The sequence below is a fragment of the Lissotriton helveticus genome, chromosome 2_1 (genome assembly GCF_964261635.1).
Source record: "Lissotriton helveticus chromosome 2_1, aLisHel1.1, whole genome shotgun sequence".
Taxonomy (NCBI): domain Eukaryota; kingdom Metazoa; phylum Chordata; class Amphibia; order Caudata; family Salamandridae; genus Lissotriton; species Lissotriton helveticus.
This window is the reverse complement of record NC_136059.1, coordinates 697156477-697178636: the sequence shown is the minus strand read 5'-3', so window position 1 is coordinate 697178636 and position 22160 is coordinate 697156477.

Here is a 22160-nt window from a genome sequence, read left to right as displayed (position 1 = left end):
ACTTATATACATAGCGCGAACACATAGCATTACATTGCAGTAGGCGTAACAGTGGGTGGAGCAGAAGGCGTGACGCGTAGCAGTCGCGAAAGATAACAGTAAAAAGAGGTGTAACTGGGAGTATACATAGACATGTGATGCGAACGTAACAGAATATGTCATGAATGGGCGGAAACATAGGAGGGGGCTACCTAAGGAGCCGGGACCTCTAACCTAATGGTGCGCGAAAACTGGCAATGACGTATTACTAGGAGAAGCTGGGGGCTACGAACTCTGTGCTAGGAGCAGAGACTAGAGTCTGGAGGGTCGGAGCGACATGTACCTAAACCCTATCTGGTATCTGATGTTTAGGGAACATGTTGATATGAACTAGAAGTCATGAGGGGAGAGGCTAACTTGACTCTAAGACTGGACCATGCATTATTCTACATGTAGTGCGTGATGAAGAATACTAAATGACCATTAAATACAGTATTTCTCTAACGTGGAGCCGAGTAGGCTAGACAATGACGGAAACTATTGATGCAGTTCAGTAGCTTAGGAATGCAGAAGAGGAGGACTGAACTGATAGCTGGAACTATAACATACTTTTGGCAGACTCAGAGGCAGAGCCAAGCTGCACCGGGCACTGCGAGGCAGGAAGTAAGTGAAGGGTCGAGGATACAGGTGGGGGCTGTATCGCTCCTCAGCGAGGCTTTCAGGAGACAGGAGCTGAATCCAGGGTCCGGGCCCTTTTGAGGCCTAGAAACGGGGATTTTATAATGGAATAACGTGCACACTGAGAAACGTGGCAACATTACTTTACATAGGCCTGATATTCGTAGTATTCACGAGGACTGGAAACTAACATACCAGAGGTGGACACAACTGTAATTGCGTCATTAATCGGACATGGGGAATAACATATGCATATTGGTCATGCACACATAACATATGATGGATGAGGCGTAGGGACACAGAACATGGCAAAATTTACTTTTCCACAATGTCACTCTGAGCAACACCGCACTTTCAGACCGGTAGGAGTGACTACTTTGCTTCACACTCCCCCACAGAGGTTACAGTGCTCCTATCCTCTTCTTTCCTACTCTTATCGCCCTGTTTTCCCCTTACTCGTTTCAACGGAATCACAAACTGGCTGCCAACTCTCTCTAGTTGCAACCGTTCGCACTGCTCGCAGCCAATAAGTAGCAAGCTTGTGCTCGTAACACCTCAGCCAATCAGATGGCAGAATTCCCAAATATCGATATCTGTAAATTTCGATATTTCTCCCAAACTACTGAATGGATTTACACCAAATAAACAAAAGCGTGCTTTCCAGACCAAGACCCTTCTCCCTGCAAAATTTGGGGTAATTCCGTTCACCCGTTCGACCTGTAGCCTTGTCTAAAGCTTCCTATGAAAATTGCACGGAGGAAACATGTTTTGCGACCCCTCTTTTTTCTCGGCCCCCACCCTTGACAAATCACCCCCAAACTTTCAACATAGGAGCTGATATGAACAAAGACCTAGTTGGGAAAATTTCAAGAAGATTCATCAAACAACGCCAAAGTTGTAAGCAAAACAAAAAATGCTCTTCCTATGGAAACTTGGTCATAACTATAACTACCTACTGGCGGCCGCCAGTAAGTAATGGCGGAGTGCTTTCATATGCAATAAAGAAAATTAGCACTTACTTGGGTCCACTCTCGTTTGTTCGACAAAAGGAGCAGAAGAGCGAGGATTCTTCATATATATATGGTAATTGTATGGTTTATTGGGGTGGGAATTGTAATTTTAGGGTTCAGGGAAGGTATGGGTTTGGGGTGCCAAGGGTAATTTGAGGGATTAAGGGTGAGTGTGAGTTTTCGGGTTGCCAAGGGTATATTTATGGTTTAGGATTGGTATGGGTTTTTGGGTGCCAAGGACAATTTCAGGGTTCAGGGTGGGTATTGGTTTTGGAGTGCCAAGGGTAAATTTAGGGTTCAGGGTGGGTATGGGTTTCGTAGTGCCAAGGGTAAATTTAGGGTTCAGGGTGGGTATGGGTTTTGGGGTTGCACAGGTAATTTTAGGGTTTAGGGGTATGGGTATTGGTGTGGTAAGGGTATTTTTAGCGTCAAGGTGGGTATGGTTTTTGGGGTGGTCAAGGGTAATTTGTGGGTTTAGGGTGGGTAAGGGTTTTGGGATGCCACTGGTAAATTTAGGGTTCAGGGTGGGTATGGGTATTGGGGTGGTAAGGTTAATTTTAGGGTTCAGGGTGGGTATGGGTTTTGGGGTGCCGCAGGTAAATTTAGGGTTCAGGGTGGATATGTGTTTTGTGGTAGCCAGGGTAATTTTAGGGTTCAGGGTGTGTATGGGTTTTGGGGTGCCAAGGGTAATTTTTGGGATTCAGGGTGGGTATGGATTTGGGGTGCCACAGGTAATTTTAGGTTTCAGGGTGAGTATGGGTTTTGGGGTGTCCAGAGTAATGTTGGGGTTCAAGGTAGGTATGGGTTAAGTAGTGGTATGGGTAAATTTGGGGTTTAGGGGTTCAAGCTCGCTGTGTCTATTGAAACACGTCATGGCAGGCACTACGCCTGTGTATTTCTGGGGATAATCTGGGTTTAAATTGCACTGATTTTTCCACAAAACCGTTTGAAGTCTTCTTTTGAGTTTGGCTGGGGTCTGTGCCTGCTGGTTCTGCAGAGGATAGGCAGACAGAATTCTTGTGTGTATATATATATATATATATATATATATATATATATATATATATATATATATATATATATATATATATATATATATATATATATATATATATATATATACATATATGTGCATATATATATATTTACCTACCTTAATCACTTTTACCAAGTGTACGCCTTTACTACACATGCCTTTGCATTGTAATGACATGCATGATAAAGGCATATTCGTGGTAAAAGTTTGCAATGTAATGGTAGGTCGTGATAAATGTGTTCGCGTAGTAATACCTGTATTGTAATGGCATGCGTGGTAGTAGTACGCATTGTAACGTGACCTATTCGTAGGCCCTTTCATCACAGCATTGCTGAAACATGCACCTGACGCATCACCGGCACAACACATCTTTGATGTGCATCCTCACAACACTCTGCAAACCAAAAATAAAGGTACTGTGTTCAGCGGGCCTAACTGAATCCCTGTAGCAAGCCCTTGCTCCATCACAGTCGGCCTAAACTTGTAACTTTGTCCCGGTCTGGTGCGACCATATATCCACAATTGGCACTTTGTGCTTTTGGGCACTATTTTTACTAAAATCATTCAAATTAAATATCTCTGATTCTCCTGGTTGGATTTTTTTTGTTATGGTCTTGTTTTATTTATTGTAGAAATGTATATATTTTTTAACTTGGTGTTGGATCCTTTAGTTGTAGTGTTTTTACTTTATTACAATTCAATTCAATTCAAAGACTTTATTTCGATCTCTGCGGATCTAAACGTACACCATAAAAAGTACACCATAAAAAAGACAATGACAAACACACAATACAATAAAATATATCACCCTAAGGAACAGTCACAATCTGACTACAGTCTTAATGTTATCAATTGAACAAAGTGCGCTGGTAGTTGTGCAAAAAGGAAATTAATCCACATAGTAACAGCATAATTAGACAATTTACATTATTAGTTATAAAAACAAACTTCATAAATATTCCTTAAAACAGAAAGACCAATTGCATATCTTGTAACTTCCTCTAAAAAGGAATTTAAAAATGTTAAAGAATTTAAAATTATGTGTTACATCATAGGTACCATCGCATTGTCATTCTCAGAAGTAGAAAACTTGGCACGCCTTATCCATAGGGCCATTAGAAACTTTCCTACACAAAAAACAATCATGCGTGTCGTGTTGGTCCTCATTATTCTATATGCCTCCTTATATCTCCTTACTCCCAGATTTTTACAGAGGGGCGCTATCCATTTAAGTACAGTTTGAAGTGTTGCTCAAATACTTTACACATTGCCCCACAATTAAGCCTGACTGTTCTGTGCCGCGCTACCGGAGGGTTAAATACAGGTTAATTTAGGGTTGACTTGTGACTCACCCCGACAAGAATTGCAGTTGCTGCTTGACTAGGGCTCATAATCTAGTCAACCAACAACCCAATTTCTCCCAAGGAGGTATTGCTTCAATTCCTGGTAATCCTATTACTCTGATTTTACTTTTTTGTCCCAGGCCTTATGAATGATGTGTGTCCAGCTTTGATCACAGGTCTGCCATATTGCTTCTATAGTCGACTCTGGGGATCTCTTGGTAGACATGCTGCTTCATAGGCACATCTTGAATAGAAGGAGTTTACAAGTTTTGTTTTAGATAATCAACAGGATGCCTTTAGGGTGTTGACACATCTTATGACCTGGGGGCGCGGATGATGAAACAAAATCAGAGTAATGGGATTATGAGCAGAGCCACTGGAATTATGTAATTGCGCTGCTGTGGCGATTTTCGAATATTAATAGTTTTGCCTCATTTGCCACATAATCTATCACCTGACGCATAATCTGCAGATTTTAACAACAAAAAAATAGATTCTAGCTCAAATGGTTCAAAAGTTACTAAAAATGCAGCAACATGTGTTAACAGGCAGTAGAAGACCCTCTGCAAAGATGGACTAGTCATCTTTTGGTTGCTTTTTGCTACATTTGGGTGTTAAATTGGAACTAGTGAGATGCAACCAATGCCCATTTCATTGGCTCCCAGTTAAACATCGGGCGAAATTTAAAGCCCTCTGTATGGTTTAGAAGGCTCTAAAGGGAGCAGGCCCTGGCTATTTAAGACAACGGTTTTAATGGTACGTTCCCAGTAGAGCCTTGCGCTGTACGACTGCAAAACAAGTGACTTTTTCCCTCAGTAAAAAAAGCTAGCTAGGGTGGCAGGAGCTTCATTACATGTGCCGCAAAAGCTTGGAACAATCTCCCATTCCACCTCAGAAATGCTACCGACCTCCTCTCCTTCAGGAAAGGGCTGAAAACCTGGTTATTTACGTTATAGCCAATCACTCAACAGTAACCTTTTAGGCAAGTCCTAAGCGCCAGGACAACTTGGTGCAACAGTTGCGCTCTAGAAGTTTTATTAACATAACATAACATAACATAACCATACAGTGTTGTCAAGTTTAAAAATGATGAAATAATTAAGTAATACTGTTACGAAATGTTCCACATTATGCTGCAAAATTTGCCTTTTCTTGCTGCATAAATTACTCAACCCTGCTGCATAATTGGCCCTCTCCTGTCGCATAATTCCAGCGGCCCGGATTATGAGTAAGTAATTTAATAATTTCCACTTCTTCTTTCCAAAGAGTATATCTCCTTGGTGAGTTCAAGCTTGCAGCTCATCACAGCTGTGACCTGCTGGTTACAACTTTGAGTTGCAGAAAGTCTATATCTCAGCTTTTCATCCTTTCCAGCTCAGTCGATTGTGCATCACTGAGCTAGGTAAAATAAACTGCTAGCTGCAGTGTTTAGAGATGGCTAATCTATGAGACGTGATGTATTTGGAGGGGCCAGGACGGGCTGGGTTCGGATCCCACTATGGGCTCTTAACTGAGAATTGTGGATGAGGCTGCAGTAGGCAAACCGAAGTGCATTTCAATCTACTCTTCTCATTTTTATTCTTGAAATTTGGGAGGTGCTATGAATTTTAATTTTAATTACAGTGATATTCGTTGTTTTTCTTTTGTTGTGAGTGCAGTGTGAAGATCTAGAAAACAGTAGAGTGAAAGTGGTAATTCACAAATGCAAGCAAGCACTAATATAAACTGACACTCACATTTTATTCACATGCCTGGCTGGCTGTAAGAAACGAGTGCTCCCCCCAACCCCAATCCATGTCTAAATTACGTTTACCAGAATATACGTTTGGGACATGCGTAGCCTTTACTTATGTATTACCGACTGAAGCCTAGTTGCAGGCTGCCACAAATGCGATGTTTACGCACAGAACGAGGATAGGGTTAGGAAAACATAGAATTCGGTGTTTTTATCTAGTTTATTTGTACATTCCTATACACACCTTTTGAAAATAACACTTTCCCACACTGCACTTACACCTGTAGTATGTAAGCTAAGTTCGTCCTAGCCAGCGAGGGGGTACAAAGTATCAGCAATTGATTCAACCGTACAGGATACAAAGTATCACCAGGTCTATACCTGCACAGGATACACTGTATCAGAAAATGACACCGCCGTGAGAAGCCGCATTAATGGAGCTTTTGTTCGCATGAGGCTGGTTAAGTTACAACACTTTGAGTGGGTCTTGTTGATTTAACTCTATAGGATACAATACATCGGACGAGAAATAGACAGGTGGCTAGAGCCTGCAGACTGAGCCCTTTGATTTTACAAGGAGGAATGATTGCACCTTATTAAAGGGAAATGTTGCTTCCCTTCAATGTGATGTGATGTCTTGGCTGTAAGAGTAGCTGAGAGGTGAGCCAGGTGTGACTCAGTCTTGATTCTTTGACGACGCCTTAGTTTGACCTTGGACTCCATCCACGATAGTTTACGAATGCATGTGAGCCGAAGAAAAATCAGACACTCAAGGAAATGTCTATAGGACGAGCCTTTATTTAGACAAGGCCTGGCTTTTTGTGCAATTGTTTTTTTTCTTGTGTATCATTGTTTTTATGTGTTTATAGCAATTTTGACATATAATACCTCCACAGTACCTACAATATTCGCGGGTTTGTAGCTCACCGAAGCTGGACCAGTAGGAGATGGTTTGTTTTTCTTTTCAGTGAATGTGTTGGTAGTAGCAATGAAGGTGTGGCTATAGCACAGTGTCCAGCACTAACAGTGGTGCTGTATAATTTCTGTATATTTAAACATAGGTTGGTATCATGACTGTTTTAAATCACTGGTGACACGTAGGGTGTGCTCAATATTTAAAAGACAATTGATCTTGTAGTGAAGTAGTGTGGCTCACTGGTTAGAGGCGGCAGACCCGAGAGCAGAGGACGGCCCGGGACCAGGGTTCGATTCCCGACGCGGCAGGTTTCTGGACCAGGGTCAGCGGACTCGATAATTCTCTCGCCTCGGTGCCCACTCGGATCAGCGATCACACTCGGCAACTCTGGGCATTAGCTTGCCTCATCTTCACTAACGGCCCCACCAGACCGCCGGGGATGCCTGGTCTCACCCTGGAGGTACCCATTAAGGGACCATCTCTCAGGGAAGCCAGGAAGGGTTTCGCAGCGGTCGAAGCGCGGAGATACTCCTCCGGGAGTCGATCCTAGCGCTATATAAACTTGCAATTAATTAATTAAACTTTTAGAATTCCGTATTTAATTCAGAAAGGCCCGAAAGAGTGTGCCCTACGGAGCCAAGTGTTTGTGAACATACCACTTCGTCCGTTCCGGGTAAGTGTCCACTTAGCATATTACCCATATCATAGTCCATTTAAGGCGTTGTCACCAAGTTGTCCACGTCTCAGTGATTTACTGAAGCATAGGAAGGTTATAATATGAGTCACACATATTGATGTTGGGCTGCGTATACCTTACGTACCTTTCGTAGAAGGACAGGCACTATACTTAGGGTAGCCCCTGATGCTGGTAGAGCTGTTATATTAGACATTAGATTAAAGGGTACATACAGTACAGTGACCACACAACTTATCTAGATGACCCATTTCTCATTGACGGTGAGATCACATATGCCCAACGTCCCGACATTTACCTTCCTCGTGGACACCTGGACAAACCCCAGCTCTGGACCGGACAGCACCACCGTCATCCCCGATGGCTACAAGATCACCCACAAGGACCACACCAACCGACCAGGAGGAGGCGTCACCATCGTCCACAAAAACACTCTCCACCTGACCACCCTCAAGGATGACTCAACAACAACAATGGAATAACTCCACTTCCAGATCCAGAACAACCCAACAACACCCTCCACAGCACCCTGGTCTACCGACCACCACAGAGACCTCCACTGGCTCCCAGTCAACAAAAGAATCACTTTCAAGCTCCTCACACACGCCTACAAAGCCCTCCATGACGCAGAACCAGCATGGCAGGACCAAGGCTTCTCATTCCAAAAATCCACCAGACACCTCCGCTCCGCCGAGCTGGCCCTGGCCACTGTCCCTCGGATCCACAAGACTAGAACAAGAGAAAGATCCTTCTCCTACCTCCCCGCCAATACCTGGAACACCCTGCCTCTCCAACTCAGACAATCCCTGTCGCTGTCCCAATGCAGGAGGGATCTCAAGATCTGGCTCTTTGACTGAACCCCAGCTCTCTTAGGGTTTTCAACACCCCCAGCGCTTTGAGTCCCTCATGGGTGAGTAACCACGCTTTACAAACACTGATTGATTGATGTATGCTGGTTAGGGCAGTATACTGACAATAACTTCAACGAGTGTTTAGCATCTACTATTGAGATAGGTTTAACAGCCCTTTTTTCTTTCCTTTTAGGAGAAGAGGCAGTTAACTCTTGCCCTTATGGGACCCATCAATTCATGATCAGGTCAAAACATCGACAACACACCATTGCTTGTATCATGATTGCCTCAGCAGGAATACCCCATGGAACTGTTGCCAGGACTCTTGATGTCTACAAATAACATTTAAACATTTGGTTCTACTAATGTTTTTATGTGATCGTGTGTATAACTGTCACACTTCTTGGAGCTCTGCATCATCTTCACTATTATCATTGCATGTATTGCACCACTGTGTTTCTCCAAGCACAGTGCAACTAAACATAATGACTGAATGTTATATTGTTTCCCATGAAAGATATAAGATCTTTTTGTCCAATCAAGCTTTCACTTCTTCAAGTTGTATGCTATGTGATTATAAAAAATTAATAAACACTCCACTGACTTTGCTGCTGCCCTGGGGTCAAGCAAGAATGTCAAATATATATTAGGCAGATTTGTATCACCAACAAAAAAGACAAGTTTTACAGATGCACTAAAATACTGCTTAAATACTGGGAATATTCCAAAACTTTGTCAACTTGCTAATTTGTTTCAGGCTGTTTTTAAAAATTTTTTATCGCATTATAAATTAAATGATAGACTGTTATAGTATTTATATATGTGAAAAATACGTGTTTCATTATTGGTGAAAGTTCTTAGTCTATGTTATTTCTGTCTTGAATGCTGAGGGTTTTAATTAAGCAAAAGCAATAAATGTACTTACTTACATTGAAAGGCTACAAGATTCAGGACAGAATGTGATGTTGGTTAACACTGTGGCCACAGATTGTTTTCGCATGGTAATGAGATAAATGTGTCCCTGGGGGCCTATGTTACACATATTATGATTAGCCCAGTCCATGTAGGCTAATTGGGTCTCTCCTTGTTTATATACAACAACATTGAATCTGTGCATAACATAACATTAGGCATTACTTAGACAGAAACTAAATGAAAAATGTATATATTTTGTCATCAGGCTTTATCAATGATTCCGATTAATGCCCCTGCCCTAGAAACTTTGTCCACTTTCTGGATCCCTGTTAACTTTAGCACAGTGTATGAGGGCTCTGTAGGCCTTATTTTACAGTGAAGCTTGTATAGATATTTCCTTCCACAGAAGCTACTTTATTTAGGGTGATTGGATGCATGCCTGGGCCACATAGCTGCCTGAATCGCTGCGTTTTCACCTCCCAAGGCTTTCTTGATCTCTGCTCACTTTCTGAGTCCCAAATTCTATGTGGTTCGAAATGTATATACACGCAGACCACTTCATAGATGGCAGGTACCGACTTGTGACTTCAAGTCTATCCTCACTCGTCTCTCCTACACCCATGAGTAGGCACAAGTACATGCTTTTCTATAACACAATTTCAGCAGTTTTAGCCATATCCACACACCAACATACTTCAAACAAAGGCCTGACTGCACTCACACATTTCTGTCCTTCAATTACAATATAAAGCTTAAGAAACCTCCTTCTCACTCATTTTCTCTTCAAACTCATTCGGAGTCATAGCAATGAAATTCATTAGGAGCATAACTGGGACTAGTCTTGTGCTCCTATGGAAAGCATGCCATGCATTTACACCAATTTTTTATGAGCAGACTAACTTAATTATTAGGAGTCAGGTGTGATCTTTAGTGAGGGCTGTGGTATGTGAACTCATGCATTGGTTCAGGGTTTTACTAGATGCGCCAAAGAGAATGAGAATAGGTATTCTTAGAATGCAGGGGTATGAAAACAGATGTGATCTTTGAAATTACGTTGACTGTCCTTGAGTCAGACGGGCCAGGCCAAGATAATGTTGCCTGCACTTTGTATGTTGTTTCGCACACAACCATGGAATGGTGCTGCCCATCAAAGAGTGCGGGTCTGAATGCACTAGCAGGTAAAAAAAAGGACTATAAATGACTTTGTGATCTGGAGATTACCTATTGGGGGAGGAACACATGTCATACAAGCGGAGAGAGAATAATCACAAGAGCGGGAGTCAACCAGGATAATCTCCTCCCCCCAAAGACACAGTGTTCTGACCTTCCCACACTCCCAAGAAGGATCACAGGGACTGCTTGGGACTGTTTGCACTAAGGATACTGTTAGAGATTGTCCCAGGGTCACAGCCTAGGTAGTGTTAACAGTAACCACTGCGTAAAATAATACCCAGTATCTAGTGCTGCCTTCTGATATAAGGTGTGCAGCATTAGGTTGTGTGATTCATTACAGCACTTCTTTTGAAAGACTAAGCACTGTTTGGACATTCAGTTACTAACACATAGTCATTGATTTGTCAAGTACTGAGTCTTGAACCCCCATCTGGACTGCTCGACTTCACTTCACATGGTAAAGGGATGTACTTGGTGCTCAGTTTTTGACGACATTGTAAGTTTAGGTCCTAGGACTTTAGTGATAAACGGCTCTGATTGATACTCTCTGACGCCAGTAACCCCTCTTTACCATGAGCTCCTGAAAAAGTACCCACACTTTTGGTAATGGTGGTTATAAATGAGATGTGTATATTAAGAAATAGTGTTCATTGTACGCATTTTTTCTTCTTTAATTCTTATGAAGATAATCTTCATATGTAATAATTTTCCAAAGTTTCATTTATGAAAAATTTACATTTAATTAACAATAATACTGGGGGTGTGCTTACTGCTTTGACCTCAGACTAGAAGCCGTCCTTAACCACTGTGACCCCACACTGGGACATGTCCTTAATGCAATCGCTGTGTAGTGTGGGTTCACCTATTGCATTGATCTGACATCGGACACCAACCTTTCTTGCATTAATGTCACACGGGAGGTACCTTGTATTGCTGGGATATCACACTGGGATCTGTCCCCAGTGGGGTGGACAAACATGTGCAGGCCTGCACTTACTACATTGACCTCCCACTGAAAGCTTACTTTCACTGCAGTGATTTTACACTGGGAGGTCCCTCGTATTGCTAGGATATCACACTGCTATCTGTCCCCAGTGGGGTGGACATGTGCAGACCTGCTCTTACTGCATTTACCTCACACTAAAAGCTTACTTTCACTGCCGTGACGTTACACTGTGTGGGATCTCGTACTGCTGTGATATCACACTATCTGTCCCGAGTGATGCGGACACACGCGGTGCACTTACTGCATTGACCTCTCACTGAAAGCTTCCCTTCACTGCAGTGATATCACACTTGGCTCTATCATTTGCTGTAGTTCCTTCACCCTGAGAGCTGTCTTTACAGTTGGGACACCAGTGCTGTCTTTGCTGCAGGGACATCATGCTGAGCTCCTTTTACTGCATCGCACAGACTTCTACTGCAGAAACATTACATCGATAGCTTCATGGACTGCAGCAACGCCACAGTGGGAGTAATGTTCCCTACACTGAAGGTTATTCTTAATTTTATGTCAAAGGCTGTGGGTTTCCAGTATGCCGTCCCTGCAGTTATGTCTTCAGTGTTGCCTCTCTCACAGTGCACTTTTCATTCTGTGCATAATGTGTTCCCAGGGCACATCTTGCTACCATGACACACACACACACTTACAGCTCTCTGTCCCAGGGCACATCTCACCGCCTGACCATATTGCTACCAAGACTCAGTGGTTAATTTGTAAAAATAATAAGTGCTGGGGCTCTCGCCAGGAGGCAGCTTGCACCAGCCCATATCTCCTGTTAATGCCCAATAAAACACAACCAACTTACTAACCATGAAAGTTGGGAGAGTATGTGCCCATTTTTGATCGGTATGGATGTAAGACGCAACTTTGGTGTGTCAAGTCTGCACCAATCTTTGAACGGAGGACATGAAGTGCAGCGATAAGGCCATGATCTCAGATATTCTGTAGAGGAAAACCCCAGGCCCAAGTTATTTGGAGAAGGCCCGCAGACACCCAACAGTTACTGCCCAAGATGTACCAATAGCTAGTCTATAGCAAGACCGGCCTGCGTGATGGAATGTGTATCACCACACAAGAGGATTTTTACCTATTTGCCCCTGTGACAGCATAAAGGATTCTTATCTTGAACACTACGGGGTTGTGACAAGAATCCCCCTATTCCACTCACCTGAAAATCAGATCATAAGAGTGGATCTGATGAAGGTGGCAGCTACTTATATCCACCAAAACATGCGTTGCCCAATCTGCCGGGAACCTCGACAAGACAACACAAGAGCAGTTTCAAACTGTGATTTATTCAGCCTTCAAACCCTGTCTATTTGGGTTTCCCTGCTGTGTCATCAGCGTATGAGATCACTCTGACCCCACAGGATTCTGCCACTGTGGCCAGCGGCGATAGATAGACATTAAAAAACAGTGGGCTCAGGGCAGAGCCCTGAGGGACACCACAACTAAATGGTTTCTTCTCCGAGATATAAGGTTGAAGGTAGACTTGTTGGGTGCGACCGCTAAGAAAAGATCTAATCCAGGCCAAAAGGGTGCCCTTAATCCCAAGACTATACAGTCTTTCAATCAATATGGCAAGGGAGACCGTATCGAATGCCGCGGACAGGTCAAGGAGCACAAGCAAAGCTGCACTGCCTACGTCCACGCATTCGCGGATAGTCTCTGCCACCTCCATAAGTGCAGTCTCGGTACTATAGCTGGATCTAAAACCAGACTGCGAATCGTGGAGTAGTTGTCCGGACTCAAGGTAGTTAGAAAGTTGTTCTTGCACAACTTTCTCCAGGATTTTGGATGGTTTAGTTGGATAGTTGCTAAACATCGATGGGTCGGCTTCTAGTTTTTTTTAAATAGCGATAAGCATGGCCTGTTTCCAAGACAAAGGGAAATGACCAGTTTGTTATGAGGTGTTCCAGATCATGTTCAGCAGAGATATGATAAGAGGGGCGAGTGAACTAAATAGTTGTGCAGGACAGAGGTCCAAAGGGAAGCCTGATTTGCATGCCAACATTTTTTGCGAAGAGGTATTAATAGAGATCGATTTAAAAGATGTAAAAGCCTCCTTCGTTACTCTGGAGTCAAGAACTGGGGCATCCATGGATGGATTGAACGTAGAAAAAAGTCTAAAACAAATTCGGGAAAAAAGTTAGATAAACCATCACAGAGTCCTTGGCTAGAGGGGGTCGAGTTCAATAATGCAGTTGGTTTGGAAAACTCTTTCACTATTTTGAACATAGTTTTTGAGGAGTTATCAGCAGAGCTGACTTTCTTAATGAAGTACTCTCTCATTACGGTATGTTTCAGTGTGTGGAATTTCTTAATGGCAGCTCTATAAGTACCTTGATCCTCTGGATCATAGGATTGTCTTCAGCTCCGCTCAAGCTTTTGACAGTGGCTCTTCTCAGCATGCAAGGCGGGGGAGAACCAAGGAGCTGATGATTTTAATCTAGAGGAAATTATTGGTCGCATAGGGGCAATAGCGTCAATGGCTGAGGATAGTCAGCCATTAAACTTTGAGACATCACTGTCTAGATCCCCTACTCACTGCCAAGAAGAATAGGAAAGTGTGGGGGCCAGCGATGAACAAGTGATTTTGAATCATTTCCTACTATACTTCCTGGCCTTAACTGGTGTGCCAGAGTGAGGGGTTATAGCCAGACTAAAAGAGATTAGGAAATGGTCTGACCAGGTGAGAGGAAGGGGATATGCTGTGGTCAGATTAGGATGATTGGTGAACAATAGGTCCAGCGTATGGCCGGCCAGATGAGTGGGGCCACTAACCCGCTTTGTCAGATTGAGCCCCTTCATGGTGTCCAGGAGCAGCCCCGCTTTGGTGCAAGAGGTGTCATCCACATGCAGGTTAAAATCACCTAATATAGTGAAATGGGAGTGTTTAAGTGATAGGTCAGCAGCCGTAGTATAAAAATCACTGAGAGATTGGGGGGAACTGGGAGGTCTTATAAAAGAATACCTGCCAGAATTGAATACCTCTTCACACTAGGAAGGTATCCCTTCTACGAGCAAATCAGACCTAGGACTGCTTCTTTGGCTACATTCATGCCTCAGTACCTCTCTAGTGCCACCTGCAGGGGTCCTACCATTCCTTGTCTGCCTTCCTCTCTCCCTGTCATAAGCATAGCGGCCCTCTCTGCCTCCAACTCCAGTGCGTTACTGAGGCTCTTATTAGATTGGTTCCAGAGTCCTGCTTTGGTGTTTGTCTCCCCCGTGTCTGTTTCCTCTCACTCCTTCTACACCCACCTTCCCTCTTCTCAGTCCCAGTCGCTCCTCCCGCCGCCGCTGCCAGGCCGAGTCTCTGCCCCTGTGTGGAGTGGCCCCCTGTCCTTGCCCGCTCTCTCCTGTGCCGCTAAGGTTTGCCATCTGTGTCGTGTTCTGCTCGTGTTGCTGATTTTTTTCGTCGATCCCCTGCCCCTTGTAACTTTTGCTCCGTGTCTCACTGCCCCTCCGCCTGTTGTCGCCCTTGCTGTGCCTACTGTATTTTGTGTCCTAACTTTGTTTCTGTACCCTGCCCTGTTCCCCTGCCCACCCCGCTCCCTGCCGCTGCTCCCCCACGGCCCACCCACGCTCCCTCCGCATCTCCTCACCGCTCCCCCACCCATTCGCCACCCCGCTTCCACCTCCCAGCTGCCCCTCCCTCCCACTAAGTAATACTTAAGCCGGGCGCACGGGACGAGGAGCTGCCACCTGACCTGACCTGGTCAGTCCCGGTCGCTCCTCCCGCCGCCGCTGCCAGGCCGAGTCTCTGCCCCTGTGTGGAGTGGCCCCCTGTCCGTGCCCACTCTCTCCTGTGCCTCTAAGGTTTGCCATCTGTGTCATGTTCTGCTCGTGTTGCTGATTTTTTTCGTCGATCCCCTGCCCCTTGTAACTTTTGCTCCGTGTCTCACTGCCCCTCCGCCTGTTGTCGCCCATGCTGTGCCTACTGTATTTTGTGTCCTAACTTTGTTTCTGTACCCTGCCCTGTTCCCCTGCCCACCCCGCTCCCTGCCGCTGCTCCCCCGCGGCCCCACACACGCTCCCTCCGCATCTCCTCACCGCTCCCCCCCACTCGCCACCCCGCTCCCGCCTCCCAGCTACCCCTCCCTAGCCCCGCCCCCCCACTCTCCATTTATGGCAGAGTGCATGCGTACGTGCAGCGGGCACGCCGAAGGTAAGCCCGTCTGCGCCCGTCCGCGCCTGGTCCGCGCCTAGCACCAGACCCCCTGGCCCCCGAAGATGCCAGCCCACCTGCCGGACCTACGACGCCGCTACCCTCACCGCACTCAACACCGGCCGAAACCCCACCGAGCCACCCCAGGACGCACCCACGGACCCTTCACCTGCCAATCCTGCAAGTTCTCCTGCATCCGGCCCTGCACCGCACCCGCCAAGCCGACCCCAAGCAGCAACCACCTGAAGTGCATCCTGCTCAACACCCGCTCCGTCCACAGACACGCCGTCGAACTCTGGAACCTCCTCGACTCCACATCTCCAGACGTCGCCTTCCTCTCGGAAACCTGGATGAACGCCTCCTCAGCGCCCGACATCGCCATCGCCATCCCGGACGGGTACAAGATCACCAGGAGGGACCGAGTCAACCAGACCGGGGGAGTAATCGCCATCATCCACAAGAACACCATCCGCATCACAACCAACACCGATGACACCCTCACCGCCGCCGAACACCTGCACTTCCAGATACACACCGACCCCAAGACCACCCTCAGAGGCACCCTCATCTACAGACCCCCGGGACCTCGCACACAATTCAGCGAAGACCTCGCCGACTTCATCAGCCCGCACGCCCTCCCCTCCACCGACTACATCCTCCTAGGGGACCTCAACTTCCACCTGGAGAACTACAACGACCGCAACACCACCACCCTGCTGGACAACCTCGCCAACCTCGGACTCAAGCAACTGGTGACCACCCCCACCCACTACGCCGGCCACATGCTCGACCCCGTCTTCTCCTCCAGCAAAGACGTCTGCTTCAGCCACGCCACCGGACTCCACTGGACAGACCACAGCTGCGTCCACTTCAGCTTCAGAAGGACCACGCTCCACCACCACCCGCAACAGGTTCCCCACAGAAGCTGGAACAAGATCACATCTGACCAGCTCACCACATCCCTGAGCCAGCACCCTCCCGCCAGCTCTACGAACCCCAACCAAGCCGCCAACCACCTCACAAGGTGGATCAGCAACTGCGCAGACGACCTCGCTCCACTGCAGACCCCCCCCCCGTCAGACCCGGCAACAAGAGAGCACCCTGGTTCACCGACGAACTCAAGAGCTCCAAGAAGAACTGCCGGGCCCTCGAGAAAGCCTGGCGCAGAGACCCGACTACAGACAACATGACCACCCTCAAGCTCGCCACTCGAAAACACCACCAGCTGATTCACACCACCAAGAAAACCGCTTTCAAGGAACGACTAGACAACAACGCCCACAACAGCAAGGAACTCTTCAACATCGTCAAAGAGCTCTCCAACCCAAGTGCCAGAAACAACGACATCACTCCCTCACAAGACCTCTGTGACTCACTCGCCTCGTTCTTCCACAGCAAGATCGCAGACATACACAACAGTTTCAACGCACAGCCGACGCACCCGACGACCACACCAACGCCCCCCACCACCACCCTCCGCTCCTGGACCCCGATCAACACCGAAGACACCATCAGCACAATGAACTCCATCCACTCTGGATCACCAACCGACCCCTGCCCTCACCACGTCTTCAACAAGGCCGACGCCATCATCGCACCCCATCTCCAGAACATCATCAACACCTCCTTCAACACCGCCACCTTCCCATAGACCTGGAAGCACGCCGAACTCAGTGCCCTACTGAAGAAACCATCAGCGGACCCCACCGACCTAAAAAATTACCGTCCCATCTCGCTCCTTCCTTTTCCTGCCAAAGTCATCGAGAAGACCGTCAACAGACAGCTGGCCGCCTTCCTCGAGACGAATGGCTCCCTCGACCACTCGCAGTCCGGTTTCAGAGCCAACCACAGCACCGAGACCGCCCTCATCGCAGCCACAGACGACATCCGAGCCCTGCTCGACAACGGGGAAAGAGCGGCACTCATCCTCCTGGACCTCTCCGCAGCATTCGACACTGATGGCCACCGCACCCTAGTGCAGCGCCTCTTCGACATCGGAATCCAGGAGAAGGCAATGGAGTGGATCATCTCCTTCCTCGCCGGAAGAACACAGAGAGTCCGCCTCCCCCCGTTCAGATCCGAGGCCAACAAAGTCATCTGCGGCGTACCACAAGCATCATCGCTCAGCCCCACCCTCTTCAACGTCTACATGAGCCCCCTCGCAGCCATAGCACGCCAACACAACCTCAACATCATCTCCTACGCCGACGACACTCAGCTGATCCTCTCCCTCACCAACGACCCCGCCACTGCCAGAACCAGCCTACACGAAGGGATGAAGGGCGTAGCCGAGTGGATGACGAACAGCCGCCTGAAACTGAATTCAGACAAGATGGAAGTCCTCATGTGGGAGAGGTGTGGCGCCGCGGCCAGGGCGACTGACGCTGGAATCTGGGGATCATGGTTCGATCCCCGGCTCCGGCAGCAGGTTAGCCCAGCACCATGTGACTCTGGGCAATAGCTCGCTTAATCTTCCCGACGGCCCCCAGCGCCTAGAGACCCTTACGGGTGATTGTGCGCTTTACAAATGTGGATTATTATTATTATTATTATCCTGGGATCATCACCCTCCGCCTGGGACAACTCCTGGTGGCCCCCTGCCCTGGGCAGCGCACCCAAACCGTCGGTCCACGCACGCAGCCTGGGCTTCATCCTCGACACCTCCCTCTCGATGACCAGACAAGTCAACGCCGTCTCCTCGTCATGCTTTAACATCCTTCGCATGCTACGGAAGATCTTCCGGTGGATCCCCACCGAAACCAGGAAGACGGTCACCCATGCCTTCGTCACCAGCCGTCTGGACTACGGTAACACACTCTACGCCGGAACCACTACCAAACTTCAGAAAAGGATCCAGCGCATTCAGAACGCCTCAGCACGACTCATCCTGGACATCCCCCGACACAGCCACATCTCCAGACACCTGAAAGACCTGCACTGGCTCCCCGTCAGCAAGAGAATCACGTTCCGACTCCTCACCCACGCACACAAAGCTCTCCACAACCAAGGCCCCAGATCCCTCAACGACCGCCTGACCTTCTACGCTCCCGCCCGCCAACTACGTTCCTCCAGCCACGCCCTCGCTGCCGTTCCCCGCATCCGAAGAGCCACCTTGGGAGGAAGATCCTTCTCCTACCTGGCTGCCAAGACGTGGAACTCCCTCCCTATCCACCTCCGCCTGACCCAAGACCACCTCGCCTTCAGGAAGCAACTCAAGACCTGGCTGTTCGAGCAGTAGCGGACCCCCCCTCCCCCAAGCGCCTTGAGACCCTCCAGGTGAGTAGCGCGCTATATATTGATTGATTGATTGAATTTCACCCACCGACTCCACCTGTGCCCTAACCTGTAACGTGTTATAAAGTACCACTACTAAGCTTTTTTAACACCCCTTCCACCTCTCCCCTCTGTACCTGCACATGTCTTGGTACCCGAAGAGAAAACAGGATTTATACAACAGGAAAGAACCTCTATTGACTTTTACTATGTTTTTGGTGTAAGCTTTAACCAATCTGCTTCTTGCATTGTATTTATCAATTGTGTCTGTTCACGAAAATGTGTGGTTTTCCTTTGCGTGCACAGTGAATTGGTATTACAACCTAAAGGAGAAGCTATTCCAGTTCAATGCATATCACTGGGATACTTCACAACGGTTCATTCTTGAACAAACTGCCCGCATTCTTAAAGCTCATATGCAACTTCAAGGTGGATCTGTGTAACTTCTTGAGTAAGTTACCAGATGATGTCATGCCACTAGAGCCAGTAACTGACAATGCGACTAGGCTGTTCCTTGAAGAAGAAAGAAGGAAGAGAAGGTGCTCACGGGAAGGGCAGGGGTAGTACTCAGTGGAGTGCTCCCCTGGGTATCCAATTTGTTGGATGTAATGGCCTCACACACCCTTGCGAATGTCATGCTTCATCATCGGCAATGCTCCTCGTCGGGCAGGCGGTGCAATGCCCAACGGGCTCATCTCAAAGAGGGGCTCTTTAGCGGAGATCTTTTATTCATCTGCCTATGAGTGAAGTGGGGGTGAGGGGCCAGAAGGGAAGGGATAGTGTAAGTAAGTGAGTTTAAAATGTGGCACACGGTACCGGAGATCAATTTATTCTGGTGGTCCCCTGCCACAAGTAATATCGATATGCAATGTAGTCCTGGATCGTGACGTGGAATCCTAATTTCCTGCGATCACAGGCTACCCACTGTTTTTACTTGTGGCAGGGAACCACCAGAATAAATTGATCTCCGGTACCTTGTGCCACATTTTAAACTCACTTACTTACACTATCCCTTCCCTCCTGGCCCCTCACCCCCACTTCACTCATAGGCATTTGGATAAAAGATCTCCGCTAAAGAGCCCCTCTTTGAGGTGAGCCCGTTGGGCATTGCACCGCCTGCCCGACGAGGAGCATTGCCGATGATGAAGCATGACACTCGCAAGGGTGTGTGAGGCCATTACATCCAACAAATTGGATACCCAGGGGAGTACTCCACTGAGTACTACCCCTGCCCTTCCCGTGACCACCTTCTCTTCCTTCTTTCTTCTTCAAGGAACAGCCTAGTCGCATTGTCAGTTACTGTCTTTTGGGGCTCTGACTACGGCTGGACCTTCCATTCTCGAGTTTCCGTGAATGGTAATCCGAGCCCTTGGATCTTAACCTGATCCACTACCTCCCCTTCCTTTGACATATGCCACTAGAGCCACCATACTCCAGTATTGTTTTTCAGTTAGCGCCCAACTGTAATCTAGAACTTTATTTTCAATAATCAGTTGAGGTTTACCAAGACTACAACTTTCAGAATGCATTGCGAGGAAGCTGAACATTTTTAGGCAAATCTCACCACACAATATTATAGAAACGTGCTAAATATTGATATAAAAAATGCATGATAAGTTAAACATTAGAAAATGTGCCTTTCTTTAATATGCAAACGTGAAATTTGATTTTGATTTTCTGTAGAAGTATTTCATTTCTATAGTTTCTTCACTTGCTAGGCTGCACTATTAATTTATTCTACTCTATCCCTTTAAGAAAATAAATGCTTTTCATAAAATTGTAATTAAACATTATATTCGAACTTTAGGGTTTTACTTTTTATGAAATGTGCTGTTTCCTGAAAAATGCATTCCTTCTTTTCTTACACTAAATGATTTCAATGTATTTATATTTGGATTATTTGCCACATATACATAATGAACAAGTGTTTTAATGAAAAGACAATACTAGCTGCAACTTATACTTTGTGATCTAACCGGGACATACCAGAATTTGAATGTTTCGTTTCATAGAGTAGCCCATCATTGTAAGATGATACACCAAACATCTAGCAGTGTAGGCAAGCAAAAGGTTCTCATGAGAATCTTTGTAGATGTAACTTCTTGTAATACATTGTAGCCATTTCTAACTGACTTCATGCTGGCGTGGACGTTTACCATGGGAACCGAGGACAAGGATGACGGACCATCGAAAGATCCCTCTCTATTGGACACCGATGACACCTTCATCTGTTTTTGAAACCTGTTCAGCTGTTTTCAATAGTATATGTTCCTAGCTAGAGACAACACTCTCAATTCATTGCATGCATCCCTAACTTGCCGTGTCCCGTGGCACTTTGCTGTTCTAGCCCGACTTGCCATAAGCTACTGCTTACGGTGATTTCTTTGTTTTAGCTATGCTTTGTGAGGAGATTTTCTGTTACATACTGATCATAGCTATAGCTTGGATTCTATCCTTTTCACTTGCATAGGTGGTTGCTACTGCAATTGTCCAGAGAACTCGATGGGTAGCTCGATCTTTCTCTTAGTTGTCTGACTTTGCACCTAAATCTACTTGCTCTTTTACAATATGAACTCTTTATGGGCTCTCAATAGGATCACATAGGTCTTTAGTTTAGAATAGGGACTGCATTCTGAATGTAACACGCTTTTTATTTCTCTATTCTTGTTCTAACTAATCTCATTTCATATTATTTCTGTAATTGATTTTCTACTAATTTGAATAAAAAGAACAAAAATATTGGCTAGTCAACAAAATGCGAAAATAACTTTGTATAACTTCACCAACCCTCTTTATTGAATGGATATCAAATGTAATCATTAATGTTATTGTTGTGTAAACACTATTCTAAAACTGTGGCAAAGATTTATCAACCTAGAAACAGCTGAACTTCCAGGTTCTCTAGGTAAGTTTTGAAGTGGCATCATTTGTGGACATTTGTATACGTTTTTTGCGCTTGCAAATCTGTTGACATTGAAAGATGAAGTCATCTGGGTGCAATCCTGGCTTTTTAGACAACAGCACCGCTCAAAGGGAGGACAAACGGTTATAGCCAGGAGTGGCGGAAGCCACACCGTACTTTTACTTTGATACATCTACAACAGGCCTTGCTCCCTCTGGTCCCAGGGGTCATGAAGGCAGAATCCGACAGTAAACAGGGCTCTAAAGCCATGTATATCTGATGCAGTTTGCCAGTTCCCACTTGCTGCCTTTCCCCGCGTTCCTGAGAAACAGAGCGAGCTCAGTGAGATGCTGAGGGTGGAACAAGTGCCCAGCACTGTGATGGCATTAGAGGTCACTGAGTGTGTGATGATGTCACTATCACTAATCCAGGCATTTTGGTGACATGGCTTCGGGTGCTCACTTTCTGCACTTTGATGCCTGAT